Source organism: Crocodylus porosus, unplaced genomic scaffold (assembly GCF_001723895.1).
Source record: "Crocodylus porosus isolate Cpor-Errol unplaced genomic scaffold, CroPor_comp1, whole genome shotgun sequence".
NCBI classification, from domain to species: domain Eukaryota; kingdom Metazoa; phylum Chordata; order Crocodylia; family Crocodylidae; genus Crocodylus; species Crocodylus porosus.
Window position 1 is genome coordinate 10,700,999 of NW_017728910.1, and position 11,346 is coordinate 10,712,344.

At 46.0% G+C, this 11,346-nt stretch overlaps 1 pseudogene; it reads right to left on the reverse strand.

Moving 5' to 3' along the window:
• Positions 1–11,346, reverse strand: part of LOC109308269 — a 146,715-nt pseudogene that overhangs the window by 81,845 nt on the left and 53,524 nt on the right.

The following is an 11,346-nucleotide window of genomic DNA, read 5'->3' on the forward strand; positions in this document are numbered from 1 at the left end:
CAGCACTTACTGGCAGTACAGCTGCCATCTGGATCACTGCCCCCCCCCACACACAGCATGGGGCAGGGTGACAGCCCCAGCAGCTCTAGTCTGGGCCCTGCTACCCCGCTGCTGCCCTGTGCTGCCTAGGGGGGCTCTTCCAGGAGGACCCACAGGCCCCACAGCCCCTGCTGGATGAGTACAGGCTTTTCTTTCTTAAGTGCCAGAAGCTTGGGGGGGCAGTCATCGGGGGCTGGGGATGCAAATGGGGGCTGGGGGGGACAGCCATAGGGAGGTCGGGGGGAGCAGGGGGGTGGGGCTGGGTGTGGCAGTCATTGGTGGGCTGCAGGAGCCAGCGGGGGATGGTGCCAGGCAGGGCAGAAATTGGGGGGCTGGGGTGGGACATGTGGGCCCTGCAGGGAGGTCTGTAGCCCCTGTAGGGGGGACTGTAACCCCGGTGGGGGGGGCATAGACCCTGTTGGGGGTGGGGCACAGCCCCTGTGGGTGGCAGCAAAACATATTCATGTAGTCATGAATTCATGAAACATGTATTTAAAATTCGCTTTATTATGATGATAGAAACACTGGTAGTCTTCCAAATTGCTTTAACGCTGTAGATACATCAATAAAACATTGTCCAACTGATTACTGGCTCTCTGTCTCACTATCCCTAGCGGTCTTTTGTTTTAATTGTGGAAGAACATGGCTTTTGGGGTATCTTACAGAGTGATTTTGGGATTTTTTTTTTTTTATCAGGCATTTTTCAGTTTTCCAATAGGGAACACCAGAATTCATGCTAGGGAGGCCAGTGGGAAGACCCTGCCTACTTAGAGCTGGCACGTGGGACCCAGCTGGCTGTGGCTGGCTTCCTGGCCAACCATGGCCAGAAGGACATGCTTTGACAATTCAAAGCAGGCCACTACACCCAAAACATCTTCTGGGAGATAGCTGCCCAGATGGCCAGGCAGGGGGCACACATGGCAGTAGTGCCACACAGAGGCCAACTCTGCAACCACAGCTCACTGGCAGCTGGCCCAGAGGGGCAGATGCCTCTACTGGCTGTGCAGTCCCCATCCAGGTCTGGCAGGTGCGCAGCAGGTCCCCACTGCCAGCCCCCTGCAGTGGGTAGAGGGTGCAGGGAACTCTCAGGGCTGCGTCAGCAGTCCAGCTGGCACAAGGGGTAGTGTCCCCAGGTAACAATTGGCAGGGCCCAAGAAGCTCCTGAGACCAAGTAGCCCTGAGCTACTAGACAGGGCAAGTTTTTGTACTGATGGGGCCAAAACAGGGCAGCTTTTTATATGGCTGGGGATAGCACAGGTGCTGGCTGTAGCTCCCCCTGACTGCAGATCTGTGAGGAGCCAGGCAGGGTTATTTTGCCCCTATTTATGCTTAGGCAAAAATCCCCTACTCACATTTGCACTGCTTCTATTTGAGCTGCTGCAAGTGCACATGCTTGCGTTTGTGGATGTGCCCATTGAGTCTAGAAGAGTTACTCTTGATTTACATCTAAGTAAATGAGAAACAAATAGGTATACATTATGTTTTTTATGTTCCTTCATATGATAACTACTTTTAGATTATATATAGCAATTACCTCAATCTCCAATTATTCCCTCTTCCACCTGTTCTCAGGGTCATGATACTGCAAACACTACTTACGAATAAGTATTTCCAAGACTGATGCCAGTGAACTTAAACACAGTGCTGTGTTAGGGCAATTTTCCAGTTTTGCATTAAAGTGGTACATATGGTACAGCCCTGTATGTCAGGATGGTGCTGCCTGTTGCTAAAAGACTGTTAGGATGGGAAAACGTTAGTTGTCTTTCTCAAATCCCATCTTCATATCTGCACCAGGTGGGTGGGCTAGCCTTGGCTAGTCAGATCTCTGCAGTCTATGTATAGAACTAAGTTAGAACCACTGTGATATGGTAATAAGTTGGATCCCTATATGTCCTTGGAACTATGGACAAACACAAATATTTTTGTATGTACATCCTTTGATTCACATAGCGCTTAAAATATAAGCTCTATACTTCATCATCCTTTACTTTAATTAGCATGCTAACCTACTGTACAGATGTATTTACATTTCCCCATTAATTTATGCTGAGTAGATGAAGAAGAGTAGTTCTCAAGAAGTATAAATAATCGCTCATATTTTTATATTAATTATAGGAGATGGAAAACTCACCATTTTAATTAAGTGTGCAAGGTACATTTAGACTATGTGAAGAAACTTACTTTTAGCAGACATAATTATTCCCATATTAAATAATTTTCTTCCAGCTGTGATGTAATTTAACACCTGTACTCATTTTAGGTCTTTAACCTCAAGAGAACAAATCCTTCCTTCATTTTATGCAGCTGTAACTCCAGTGAATTCAGTTGAGACAACCTGGATTTGATTTATAGAAAATCTTAAAACAATACAACAGATCAAAGGGTCACCCAAGTCTATATAGCCCTAAGGGGGGTCAAAACCATAGCTCTTACCTCCTAAGAACATTCTAAATACTATCTTGTGGCTGGGAGATTTTGGCATTACTGCTCCACCACCCCTTCTGTTGAAACTGTACCACTGCACAGAAAAGAATTCAAGACTAATTGAGCCAAAGAGAGATGGGGCATGACTCTGTAACCTATTGCTCTAGGCAACTGAGTCATTTCAGAATGAGCAATTTGTCCTTGGATGCAGGCCTTTGTCTCTCATTTTCTCATGTGTGAAATGGGATAAGACACTTCCTTTTTTCCTTCTGGTTTATTCAGAGTGTGAATGTTTCCAGGTATAATCTTTCCTCTAGTCATTTGAATAGTTACAAGAGGCATAGATCTTGATTGGAGCGTCTAAGAACTACTCTAAAACAAAAAAATTGTAGCTGCCATCTCCCACATTTTGACTATCAATCTAGTAGGTCTTTAAAGTATTTGGACATCAGGGGCATTTTTATACATACTCCCAATGCAGTGCCAGGTACTTTTAATTAGTGAGCCGCACTAATTAAAAGCACCCAACACTGCATCAGGAGCAGGTGTATCAGTGGCACAGCACATGTCAGTGCTGAGAAAATGGCAATGGTGAAGCACATTGAATGTGTTTTATTTCAGAGCATGCTGCTGCCATTTTGTCAGTGCTGCTGTGCACTGCACTGCTGATGCATGTGATGTTTGAGGCTGCCAGTGCATGTCTATTTACCTGCTCGAACAGAGTTGAATAATTGAGTCTGCTTCGATGTGCTGTACATCAGACCAGACTCCCACATCTAAATGCCCCAGAAGTCTACATAAAGTATTTGACCAGAACTAACTTGCAAAGAACTAGCTGAGGATGAGTAAGTTATGGGCCTAAATAACAGTATATTCGTGGCCAGCTTTACCCTACCTTGGAATCCTTTACTTGCATAAGGTATCCCAATTGCTGTTTCTTTGTGTGGCAAAGTGGGGGATCCCTGCCTAGCCATCGGCTAGTTTCCCCACATACTTCTGGGCACATTGCCCACCTGTCTCACCTGCCCTGCCTTGTGGTTAATTACATTGTTCATTAAGGTGGGAGGCTGCCTACTGTACCCCCCAACATGGTGGGGTGCTATCCATGGCTCCGTTCCACCTCTATACCGCAACCCAAGCTTTGCAGATGGCATCTAAGGCAATTGGCTCAACTGTCCCCTTTGTCCATTAGATGTGGGCCCCCAATCATGGGACCTTCAGCTTCCGTAAGCCCTGGCCCTGTCTCAGGCCAGTCAGGACCCTGAACTTATTCACTCATCATGGGTGTCCCTCGCATTGGCCCCTAGCCCTTTTGACCCTTCTGGTTCTAGCCCCAGCATTGACCAGTCAAGTGCCTCAGTTGGGTTTTTGCCCCCTGGCTTCACTTAGGGATTGGGATCCTCCATTCCTAGCTCAGGTCCTCTTGGAAGCATGCCTGGCCCTGTGGGGTCACTCCCCCAGCAGGCTCAGGTGCCTCTAGAAGCTTACTTGGCCTACCCCGCTCTGATGGTATATGGCTCACCCAAAGGTGAGGGCTGGGGTTTAGGTGCCCCTACTTGCCTTTCACTGGGGTGGTAATTGGCCTGGCATTTCCCGGGGGTTCCCACACTACTGACAGCCCCACCAGGCCACCCACTCCTGGCAGGGTGGGGTCATGCCCAGGACCAGGAGCCTCCAAACAACCCCCTATGGCTCGAGCCCTTACCTCCAGGTTGTTGTATACAGCCAAGCAATGTTACTGCCTGGCCTGCCAACAGTGAACTGCCCTGTTTGAACAGGCAGCCATGGATCTAAAATGGCTGCCGTAATTAAGCACTTGCTGGCTGCTTGGCTCAGCCCTTAGAGTGGCAGGCACCAACAGTGTCCTGCCACACTTTGTACCACTGCTTTTACTTCATCACGAAATATATAACCACAACAACTAATCTGGAATCTAAGAGTCCAGTACAAAGGGATGAAAAGCAGTCTTATTACCTGAAAGTTAAGAAACAAATATAGGTGAAAAAGGATGTGTAGGTGTAATGTTTACATGTCATATTTGAATCCAAATGTCATACATGAATCCACAAATGAATACAAACAACAACAACTTTTAAAAAATGGTGATTTACTAGGTAGGGACATCAGACCTTAAGTCCTAAATACAAACTACATAGTAGGAATTTCTCCATAGAGAAGAGAGTCAAAAGTCCGCAAAAGCACTGTTGAATACGATAAGTCAAGATTCTAGGAGTTTTTTTATGTAAGAAAAGTTAAATCAGTAGGATTTCTTTCAGTTTTTAAAAAAATAAAATAATACCTAGGTTCTACATAATGTTTTTCCATCAGTAGATCTCAAGCCCTTTGCAAAAATATTTGCTGTGATTACTCCACTTCTTAGAGGTAAAACTATGGCAAACATTGAAATGCCTTGTCCAAGATCACAAATAGACTACTAACAGAATCAGGAAAAAAGCCGAGTTTCCAAAGTCCCAGACCTGGGCTCTATAGCCACATTGAGACTATAAGTTTTAAACAGGGATTGTATTACATCTTTTTTTCCCCATTTAAAAAAAAATTTTGATAAACTGAGTAAGCAGAAATTTAATATAATAATAGCCAAAATGTTCCTGAACCAAAAAAATCACATTAGCATATTAGCATAACTAGAGGTTGAGAGGAGCACTGGAGATTTGTCATTGCTAATAGAATCTCTATTGTATGGGAGAAAATGCAGGCAAACAAAGGGCAACACTGTCTAGAAATTGATGCATGCTTCCTTTAAGCATCCACTGAAAAATTTTATTGGACTACATGCAGAACAAATGTGAAATGACTGCTACTGCTATTTTTCTAGCATAACCACAACAAATCAACAATATAACCCTGCTGCATATCAGGACTTGTCTTCACTTCAATAGTTGACTCAGATTGGTATGTTTTAGTTATTCCACTGGGGACAATTTAGCTCAAGTGAAAGCCAACTACACTAAAAAGCAATGCACAATGTACACAGACTGACTGGATTAGCTGCTCATCAGCCCCAGGCTACTGTACCTTCACTGTATTAGGTACTGGAGTTCCAGCAGTACTCAAACTTCAACCCATCCTCAATCCAATGGGCTGGGCAACATCAGTAAAAAGCTCCAACTAAACAAGAGGTTTGTCTATCTGACAAAAACTAAGGTGCATCTCAAATTGACAATATACCAAAGGCAAGCTGTAAAGAAAAATACCCCAACTGTTTCATGTACAATGAACATACCTTTATATATTCCTGAACAACTTGCTCTGGAGTGTCTCCAAAGAAGATGTAAAAATTTAAAACTCCATCAGTTGGTCTATAAGTTACTGCTGGGGCAGGCAAAAGGACAAAATCTGCCATAAAAAAGAGATTATAAAGATATTGTAAAGTGAATTAGTTTAAGAAAATAAGGAAATCTTAAACTGTTACTTCAACTCAAAATGAGGTTGTGAAGGAGCCAGACAGTGTACCACTTCTCAGTCTCTATAGATATCTGTGTATGAGAAGTAGCCAGATAAAACTGATATTTTTTTATCTAAGAAAAATTGAATCTATACATGAACTGTTCATTACCAATTCAGGCCTTAATCCTGAAATGAAACAGACAGGGAAGACCTGTACCAACAGACTCCTAAATGAGCTTCAGACAAGTTCTATCTAGGTGCTGGAATGAACACACTCCAGGTCTGGGTCTCTATGGGTGCATCTACACATGGATATTTAAAGTGCATTAGCCATTTTTAAGGTATATTAAGGGCACATGTCTACATATGTGCACCCTTAATGCACCTTAAAAATGGTGATTTTAGGCTAATCACACCTAAATTTAATACCTGCATAAGGCAAGTTCAAATTTAGGCGCAAGTAGTTAAGGTGCCTTAATCCATATGTAGGCACTGTAAGGCACCTCAGTCCTATGAGACTGAACAGACTAGAACTGAATGCGTGGGGCCCCGTGCTGCCACTCGGCACTGCCAACAGATGATGTAATGGGTGCTGTTCTTCAAGGCACAGATGCTGGAGCTAGAGAGGAAGTGGTTTTGGCAGGAGCTGCCCCTGTCAGTGTGCAATAAATCAGCAGAGGGGGCAGGAAGCACTAGGACTTCTATCAAAGCACAAGGGACAGGTCCCTCCACAACTCCTTGCAGAGGAAGGGGACAATGCAGCATAGAAAAGACCTTTCTTATTGGCTTCCCCACACCTCTCCCTTGGGGTGGGTTTGCTGACCAGACAATGCAGACCTGCAGGAGCAGGACACCTTACTGTCTATCCAAGATTCAGGAACCCTTAGAAGCCTATGCTGGGGCTCATGCCCAAGACAGCAGGCAGGCTGGGACTGTGCCTGCCCCCAGTTCCTGGCACAGCTTCCCCTGCTCCACCCACCTCCATCCTAGGCAAGTGCCTGGCCTCCATGCCAGACTGTGCAGATAGAAGAGGTGGCATCAGTTCCAGGGTCTCAGTGCAGCTCAGCCCAGGCAGGATGGGCTTAGTGCTGGTGGGAGTTTGGCACTGGATCAGTTGGGCCAAGGAAAGAGCTGAGCACCTGCCCGTGTTGCACCCAGACTGGGCTGAGCTTGCAGGTGCCCCAACATATAAAACACCCTCACCAGGACCCGCTGAAAAGGAATCATGAGGCACCCCTCGGCCTCCAGTCATGCTCCTGGCTCATGTCCTGTAAATGGAAAGAGTGTACATGGTGGAGGCCCAGGTCTCAGTACACCAGCAAGAAGGCCACCACTGGAAAGATAACCCTCTCCAGAGTTCGGACCTGGGGAAGCAGAGCTCAGCTGGGGATATAGGGTGGGACATTGCTGCGGACCACTCAGGTCCCCAGCTCTTCTCGGGCCTCAATGGGGATGTATTCTCCCTCCACCATGAGCCCCTTCTCCACTGCATTGTGTGTGCTGGTTGGTGTAGTGCACCTGCCCCCCTCAGGTACTGGTGGTCTAGGCCAGAGGGGCAGGGCCCTTGCTTCCCACCCCCAGCTGTGGAGGAGGCTGAAGAGGAGCCCTTGCCACTGCTCTTGCCTGGATCCCTGATGGTGGGGGGGGAGCATTGGGAGACTCTCCAGGAGGGGCCTCACTGGGGGAGACTCCCTAGCCCTGCTAGAGTCCTGCTTGCCCCCACAGTGTCGATTACAGTTTTGTCTACCTCCAGAAGTAGACTCTGCCCCCAAGGTGGGGTGTAAGGACATAGGCCCCCTTGGGGGTCTGCCTAGATTCTGTCCCCACTGCAGCAAGCTCTGTGGGGGCATTTGCGCCCCTAGAAGGGTCCTTCCCTGACATTGCTTCTCATGGGAGAGGGAAACAAAAAAAGAAAAACATTAATCACAGCAGAGCTAGTGAACCCAAAAGGGGCAGGTTGGGGCTGTGGGGGGAAGGGGGGATGAAGGGGGTTGAAGCTCACTGAGCTAGATCCCAACAAGAAAAAATGGGCAGGCTATGCTTGGGAAAGGTGGGGGAGTGATACACACACACACGGGCTGGGGAAACTCGAGCTGGTTTACAACAAACAACAGGGTAGGGGGAGTAGACCACAAGACATACCACACAAAGGCAAAACACACAGGGGAGGCTGCTGAGGCAGATGTAAAAGATGGTTGGAGTGGTGGAGGTGCTTTGTTTGTTGAAGCTCAGTCCAGAAGCCCCTCAGGCCTCCAACCAGGCATTTAGCAGCAGGCAGGAAACAAGGCACAGAATCAGACGCAGTGAGGCAGCTGTGAAGGAGTGCAGAAGCAAATAGTCAATTATGGAAGTAATCCAGTGCAGGGCAGTGCAAGGTGGTGTGGTAGAGAATACCCCTCCCTTCTCCTGAGGGGGGGCAGCAGCTGCTGCCACCTAGGTCAGCCACTAAGGTATGTTTCAAGTAAAGGTGAAAGTGAAGGTGAAGGTGGGGGATGGCCTGCTAAGGCAGCTGGGACAGGGAAAGTGACTGTAGGTCAGCAGTGATGGTGGGGGAAGGGCCTGCAGGCAGCACAGGCCCCCTTCCCAGACTGTCATCTGACCACAGGTTGGCGGTGGGCTGGGCAGCAGGCTGGAACAGGAATGCAAGAGCTGGGGTGTTGATATCATATATTTGGACTTTAAAAAAGCCTTTGACCTGGCATCCCTTGATGTCCTCATGGAAAAATTGGGTAACTGAGGCCTCATCTACCCTACGGTCTGATGGCTGGGGAACTGGCTCCAAGGTTGGACCCAGAGAGTGGTAGTCAATGGAACTGAATCAACATGGCACTCAGTGATAAGTGGTGTTCCTCAAGGTTCTGATTTCAGACCTGTATTCTTTAACATCTTTAGAAATGATCTGGACTCTGGTGTCAGAAGTAGACTGGCTAAGCTCACTGACAACACCAAACTTTGGGGAAGAGTGTCCACACTTGAGGATCCTGGCCAACCTCAATAGACTTTCAATAGACTTTCAAGGTGAGCAGATGTAAACCTGATGGCATTCAATACAGACAAATGTAAGGTGCTCCACCTCGGGGAGAGGGAGGGAAACCCACATCACACTTCCACACTTCCAGGCTTGGCATTGCTACACTCACTGCACCATGGCCAAAAGAGACTTGGGGGTCATGTTTGACCACAAGATGAACACGAGCCACCAATGCAATACTACAGCTGGCAAAGTGAACAAAACTCTGACTTGCATCTATGGATGCTTCTCAAGCAAGACCCAGGACCCAGGGAGATCTGTACATAGTCTTGGTGAGGCCACAGCTGGAGTATTGCATCTAATTCTGGGCTCCACAATTCAGAAAGGGCATTCAAGGAGAAGCTTGAAAGAGTCCACAAGAGAGTCATGCGCATGATCAAAGGACAAAAGAACAGGCCTTATGAAGAAAGGCTGAGAGCCATGGGACTCTTCAGCCTGGAGAAGCAAAGGCTCAGGGGTGACTTGGTGGCAGCCTATAAGTGCATAAGGGGTGTGCTTCAGGATCTGGGGGAATATCTGTTCACCAAAGTGCCCCAAGGGATGACAAGGTCCAGTGGTCACAAACTCCTCCAAGACCATTTTAGGCTGGACATAAGGAAAAAACTTCTTTACTGTCCAAGCCCACAAGGCCCGGAATAGACTTCCCCCAGAGGTGGTGCAAACACCTGCTCTTGACACTTCTAAGGAACAGTTGGATGCTGATGTTGCTGGGATCCTTTGACCCTAGCTGACTTCCTGTCCCTTAGGCAGGACCCGATGATCTGACGAGGTCCCTTCTGGCCCTAACGTCTATGAAATCTATGAAAATATTATATAGAATGTGGACTGTAAGGCTGTGTACCAGAGCTTAAGCTGATGCAAATTACTATGATTTTATTTATTTTAAATGGAACTGATTTACAACAGTTGAGGATTATATCCCACAGTTCTTTCCACCCAGAATAAAAAGGAAGCAAATATCAAGTTATATACATTCACAGAGACGGAGAAAAAGTGGAGTCATCAGTCCAAATGCCCTGAAACATGTGGCAATGAAACAAAAGTGATCTATCCTTGATTTGGGGCTTAAAAACACAATCCAAGCTTGAGATTTTGCTGGGACAAAGCCACATCTGTTTTAGCCCATCTCTTGTAATTAAAATTTGCATGGAAGTAATTAACTCCTCCTTCCAAATTCTCTTAAAGATGACAAGTTTCCACCCTTAATAGAAAGTGAGGGGGCTGAAAAATGAGGGATAGAATGGGGACAGGAAGTCCTATGACCCATATCATTACTAATACACTATTAGGCTTTTCATAAATCCCTTGCTACAACGGAAACATCAGAACATCTGCCAGCCACCCATAGGGAACTATGCCAGAACAGCCAAGGAGCAGGCATGCCTCATGGCTGCTAGAGGGTGCTTCTTAGGAACAGTAGCTGCTGCATTTGTTCTACAGGGGTAGCTGGAACTCCCCACAATGCACTAGCCCTCTTCAAGTGGAAAGAGGGCTACAACCAGACATCCATGCTGACATAACCCTCAGAGTCCTCATGATTTGCAGTTAGCATTGACTAACTTTCCCCGACTTCTAATGGGGATTTGGGACCAGAATTTTAAAATTAGTTAGCCTCATAAAAATATAAATAGGTGCTTAGTGACAGCTGGTACTTTCAAAAATCTCATTAGATGCCTGTCTGCATTATTAGGCGACTAATACCTTAAAAAGATTGACACTGGTGAAAAAATTATAAAAATGAATGTTACCCTTCCTCCCCACCTCTTTAGGGCTATCATTCAGGACAGATATCATTTACTTTTATGTTTATCTTCTAAACTACTCTGACAAAACTCTTTCTCAAGTCTTTTGGGAACATTGCCTGAATGAGAACTTCTGCATAAGGGCCACTGGTTCAAAACTGGGAATAAATTCAAACAAAAAGGCTTTTCTGTAACAACTGTCAAGTCAAGGAAATGGGTCTGAATTAAAGCACTTAATGTTTAAGCCTATATCTGACTGCTAAGGCCATAATAAAATAATAAAAATGGGGTTCATTTAACATGAATTTATTAACTTAATTTAAGGACCCTAAATTATCTAAAATATGGTAAATAATATGTCTAGTTTTTATTAATTTTTTTTTGCTCAGTAACAACTAACACTGTAGCAAAACCCCCAATTTTTTTTTTTATTGCATTCCCCCACTTCCCCAACCATTTATGACTTTTTCTCTCCCTCTCTATTTCCTATGAGTAAGTGAGCTAAGATATAGTATAAGCTTCAGCATTTTATTCTGGTAGCAAGTCATATTTGTTTTGTTTTTTCTCATTCTTTATATTTCATAGCCATTAGGGCTGGAAGGGACCTTGGAAGATCATTGAGTCCAGCCTCCCACCCAAAGGGCAGGAAGTCAGCTGGGGTCATAGGATCCCAGCAAGATAAGCATCCAATTTACTCCTGAA